This window comes from Cyprinodon variegatus, unplaced genomic scaffold (genome assembly GCF_000732505.1).
Source record: "Cyprinodon variegatus isolate N-32 unplaced genomic scaffold, C_variegatus-1.0 Scaffold98, whole genome shotgun sequence".
Taxonomy (NCBI): Eukaryota; Metazoa; Chordata; class Actinopteri; order Cyprinodontiformes; family Cyprinodontidae; genus Cyprinodon; species Cyprinodon variegatus.
In genome coordinates, this window is record NW_015150551.1 from 63,629 (window position 1) to 69,628 (window position 6,000).

A 6,000-nucleotide genomic window follows, 5' to 3' on the forward strand; every position below is an offset into this window, starting at 1 on the left:
AAATTAGAATGTATAGTTATGTTTTAACCTCAATAAGTCACATATTGTTCTTGTAGTTTTAGGTAAATAGTGGCTTACATACTTTAATTAGCAGTTGTCACCTCGGGGCTACTTGCTGCTACTCACCAGACCTGCCATTTAAAACTTCCTAGCTACTAAAACTGCAGGCGAGAGCAATAAGGAAAACACGTTATTTATATTACATTTGGAAAGAAAATAATAGCATCTGTTGGAGAAACACTATCAGACTATTAGATGGTATGCTGTTTATTCAAGCTTCCAAGGTTAGATTTTTGGTTTGAGGTGATCAAAAAACCAAAATTGTCTAGATAATTTTTTTCAGAGGAAAGATATGTAGCTATATTTTCTTTTACAACACTGTCCAAATTTCAGTAACCCAAGGAATTAGAGTATCCATACTATTCTGGAAAACTTTCTGAAAATATTTTAAATTTAGAGTGTAATATCAGTTAAATTAAGTTGCTGTGTAACCTGAAAAGGTTTGGTTTTGTGCTGTGCAGTTACAGTTCATCATTAAGTTACTCAAGGGTTTTAATGACTGTGCATATAGAAGAACACAAAAATGTATAATGGCAATAAATTAATAAAAAGAAAAAAAAGGAAGCAGACATTTTTGTCAATCTTCTCTGCAGGAAAACATAAGTCATATGATATATTCTTTACTGACTTTATATGATTCTTCTGGAATTAGTAAAGCATCTTATAGGCAGCTGCATAATCTAAATAGGAAATGTAGAAGTAATAAAACTTCAGCTTTTACAGTAAGATACAGACTTTACTTGTGATTGGGCATCACTTTGACTCTGTCCTGGTGGAGAAGCAGATGGGAAAAAGGCTGATTTAATGCAAAGCATTTAAGATACTGCTTTATACGCTGGTTCCACTTGATATTTGGGAAGCCTTCCATGTGCTTAGATCTTTAAATGTACCTTTGATTACCAACCCAGTTGCTTGTAACTAAAGTACACAGCGTTTTTTCCTGCTGTGAGCTCTAAGCCAAGGATTTAATACACAGCAGGCCAATAAAAGCAAGATTGCACAGACATCAAGAATAAAAGTAGCTGAATCAGACACTTTATTTTGGCTGTAGCTATTTTTTAAATGACACCAGTAGTTTCTTTGAAGGAAAAATACAGAAAATTTTGCTTGGTAATACAGAAGTTTTAGGATATTATCTTTGTATGGCTATAGCTACAAATTTGCTACTGTTGCTACTAAATTAGCTTCCGGATCCATAATAAATTGGGGTCCGGAACTGGCCCATTAGTCCTTGCAAGGGTGGGAAAGGACTTTTGCATTGCCTTCTCAAGATAATGACATAACTATTTTGTTATCACGGTTAAACCATTAATTGTTTTCTCGAGATAACAAGATAATTATCTTGTTATCATGAGAAAATAGTTATTGATCTCTTGAGATGATGAAATAATTAACCTGTATGAGGAATGAATGAGGCTGGCCAACAGCCCTGGATTCCCAGTCCATCCATGCCTGCGGTGCCCATAGTTGTGTAGTCCTGGTACCGTGAGTGTGCAAATAATTACTCTTTTAGTTTCCTTTTTCTTTCACTCATTGTCAGGTCGGGGTGGATGATTGGATTGCATGGTATACATTAGAAACAAATCTGAGTAATTTGTTTTTTTTTATGAAAATCTTTTATCGGGAATCGTTTTGGGGGATTATGCATCTTATCCCTGTTACAGGTGCAAAACTGGGGCTGTTCAGAAAACACCCAGTGCTAGGGCGCCAGAGGCATAGGTCTAATTTCTTATGAATCAGAAGTGTAAGCAAATCATCAAACCGTGTGTCTCGTTAACTAAAAGTTAAACAGAGGATTATTTACAGAATTACACTTCGGCTGCCATAACTTATACTTATAAATCCTCTCCCACTGTTGTGGGATTGAAGGATATAATCAGTTTTAACAAACACCAATCATATCGTTATGAAAAGAAAACATTTTTTGTTGTCTTTAGATAATGAGAAAATGTACTTGTACTTTTTCAAGAAAACCACTGTGAAAAATATTGGAGGGACACGACCAGTCTTGGCTTTCGTAGGAAAGAACCCCTGCATTACAAATTCCCACGACAGGATTTGGCTAGTGACCCAACATCTTTAAGTTTACTGTATAAAGTAGCACCACATAAGTACAAAATACTTACATCTGTTCCTTCATTCTGCTTCAGGCAGGTCGCTCCATTGCTTGAATATTGAAACAGTGTGATTTTCAACTAAGTAAAACATGTAGAGCCTATCTGCAGATCCCTCAGTTAACTTTCACCTGCAGACAAATTACTATAATCTCTGTCCTCTTCTCTAAAGGCACAAACAATCTCAGCAGTTTCTGCTAAATTAATGTTGTATATCTTTGCTGGTAGAAGACAACAAATTCATTACCTAGAACAAATCCTAGGTAATGTTAGAAGGCTCATAAATGTTAAAACTGCGATAGGGAGTTCTGAGAAAAATTATGGACTTACCTTGAACATTTTAATAGGCAAAAAGCTACCCCCTTCCCACACCCCCTTTGCTCTGCTGTACCACAGACCTCCCTCCCCAGCTCCACACCAAGCCTGCTGTCAAGGTGTAGGCTAGTATGGTGGGACATTGATGATAATGGCTTGACTGCTAAATTGAATTTTAGTTAAGTAAGTTTGTAAAATATAATATGGAAAATATTGCAACAAGAATATTTAAAAGAATATTTAAAAGTTGAAAGAATGGGGTGAAGATTTATGCAATATGAATGTAATGGGTGAGGGGCGATATCATTTTATCTTGTCTCAGGCTCAGCTATGTCTATCAGCATCTATCAGCCTACATCAAGCATAACACAGTCTCACGCTAGGTTTGCAGAAATGCTCTGAAATGCAACTTTTAGAGCAGGATTTCTTAACCCTGGTCCTTTGGGCCCACTGCCTAAATGTTTCAGGTGTTTCCCTCCCTCCACACACCTAATCTGAATGAATAATTGATAAACAAACTTTGGTCGCATTTAATGGCTGCCAAGGAGAAAATGCAATCACTTTAATCAAGTATGCATGAGTAGAGCTACATCATAAACATGAAGGACAGTGAACGCTGAGGACCAGGGTCAAGAAACCCTGATTTAGATAGTAATTCGATTTACAGTAGGTAGCCAATCCTACTTTCCTAAATAACTGATATTCTTTACCTTGATGGAGCTTCTAAGAGCTCAAATATTCCTTGCAGCAACACTGTTTTATAAGAAATCTTATGTAAAATTTTACTGAAAAAAAAAATTTATATATCCTTTTTATTTGACCCTTTATGACCAAGACATTGTCAGCAGACTGGCACTTTGGTTTTGCAGTCCAGACGCATCTATTAGCCTTTAGCCAGTTTTCCTGAACCTACATCAGGTCAGAATTTCACTTTTAACATATCACTGTTCGGCGCATGTCCATGTTAAATGAGTCCAGTCTTGCAAACATTCAAAGTGTTATATTCAAGATGGATTTTGTGGATACTCAGAAGTGACCACTATTCAGCTAAACTCCCACAAGGTTCCACATTGTGTCGAAAAACTCCCTACTTGCTAAGTAAGAGATACGACAACCAGCAGAAGAGTGCTGCAGTTCTGTGTTTTGGACACAGGTGGCAGTGTCATTAGAAAACTATATAACTAAATAATGCCAACTATATAATGCCATTCTATGGCCATATTTGGAGCCACAGATAGAAGATATATATCATTAAGGGAATGCCATAGAAACATAATTGCTTTTACAACGCTGCTTGCACGTGGAAGAATTTTACTGCATTGGAAATCCAAAAATCGACCCAGGGTGTCCTTGTGGTTTAGTGACCTGACACACTTCATGCAATTAGAGAAAATAAAATATACTCTAAGGGGGTCCAAGGACAAACTTTTCTCTGTCTGGGGTCCGATATTGACACATTTACATAAACTTAAAACTATGCCCACTTAATTATCCTCTGGCAGTCATCCTGCGTTTTGGATCTGTGATCTGGATCGAACCCATGTGTACCATTTATTGTGAGGTACACAGCCTTAGTGCTGGAGAGCCGAGATAAATGCTTGTTATGTTCTGTACGCTTGTGTGCGTACATATCTGGATGTATATATGTTTGTAAAACTGATTATTTATTTATTTTTTTATTTTTTATTTAATTTTTTTATTTTTTTATTTTTATTTTATTTATTTTTTTATCACTATTCTATATATATGTATATGTATGGGTATGTGTAAGTGTATATGTATGCATGTGTATATATGTGTATATATATATATGTATATATTTCATTTTTTTCTTGTTTATTTATTTATTTTTTTTAGCTATTGTTTGTTTTTGTATTACCTTTAATTATCTACTCCTACTCCTACCACTGATGCTCAATAAAAAAGAAATTTAAAAAAATTTAAAAAAGAAAACTATATAATGCATCATTAATAAAGTCTGCTGCCTTTGAAGGGATTGAACATTTTTGGAGCAATTTGTAAAGTACACTGTTAAGTTAGTGCACATATTTTCCTCCCCTTGATATTAGCTTTATAGTTGGATGTAAGATGTAAGATAAATCCAACCACATTGTCAGTAAAAGACAGCAAAGTAGTGCTGCATTTAAAATAGAAAGATTTAACCTTGGTTATCTCAGTCTTCTTTAGGCAATTTAAGATTAAAAGTGCCATCAGTTTTTTTTCTCTATACTCAATGGGAATGCTTTATCAAAGGGTTGGATAGGCTAAAGGAGAGATGAGTCGATAGAGAAATGGGAGGACAACATACTGTAGAGGTTGTTTTAGTTGGAAGGCAAGATTAAATCAGTATGGTGTTTGACAAGAGAAGGATCGGATGTGAAGCAGTGGGAGCGTGGGGCTCAGAAGCTTGAGAGGAAGGGTGGTTGAAGTAGGCGGAGTGACCACTGATAAGGCTGGGTACCTGTGGGTGGCACAAAGTGGATGTTTATCTCAGAAATACTTAGACTATATACCTAATACATAAATACGGGAAACATAAAGCCATATAAAGATGGGTTTGTATTGATACAAGGATACTGGGGAATATTTATGGGGTAAATGCAGTCAATATGTTCCCTTTCAGTCGATTTTCCTAACAAAACTCTGAAAGGGCGCCATCATTAAATAAGTATGTCTGAGTTTAATTTCATTTAAAAAGTGTAAAAAATTAATGCATAAGAGAAATAAAGGGTTCAGAAGATTACAGAGATTTAAATGAAACTTGGAAATAATGCTTATGTAATATAACTTAATTAGTGTAATTAATTTGAATTCCAGCAGCATCAATGAGCTTCTAATGTGGTCGGATAGTGCATTAGAGAAACCGAGAGTCTTTGACTTTCTATAAATGAAAGTTTATTTTTTTCTTCATTAACCTTGATATAAGGTTTGTTTACTAGGTCACTTTAATTATATTTAGCCTGCCAGTTACTGATTATTATTCTGAATAGGCTAATGATGTTAACATGTGAGAACAGAGCAAATGCTAATGTTAGGTTAGTTTGGAATACATGCTTTAAATTTGATTTATTTTCCTTTTTTTTGAAGGCTGCTAACAGTAACTTTGGATCTTGACTTAGAAAAGTGGATATATTTTTGCCACCTTTGTTAGTAAAGAAACTAATTCTGGTGTGCAGTTAGAGTAAAATTTGTATATTATTCCAACCCTGTTACATTAGAGTAGTAGCAAACTAGTTTAACCTAATTGCAGTAAAGAATGTGTGAAACATAGGATCTTACGATTTTCATAAAGTTAAAGTTATTTAGTGTAAATATAGGCTAAACAAGTGACATATAACTGGCACCTAAAGGAAAAGAAGGACAAAATGGACCATTATTTAAAAGGCGCTGATTCAAAGCATTGAGCCATTTTAATTTTTAGTTAGGATCCATCCATCCATCCATCCATCCATCCATCCATCCATCCATCCATCCATCCATCCATCCATCCATCCATCCATCCATCCATCCA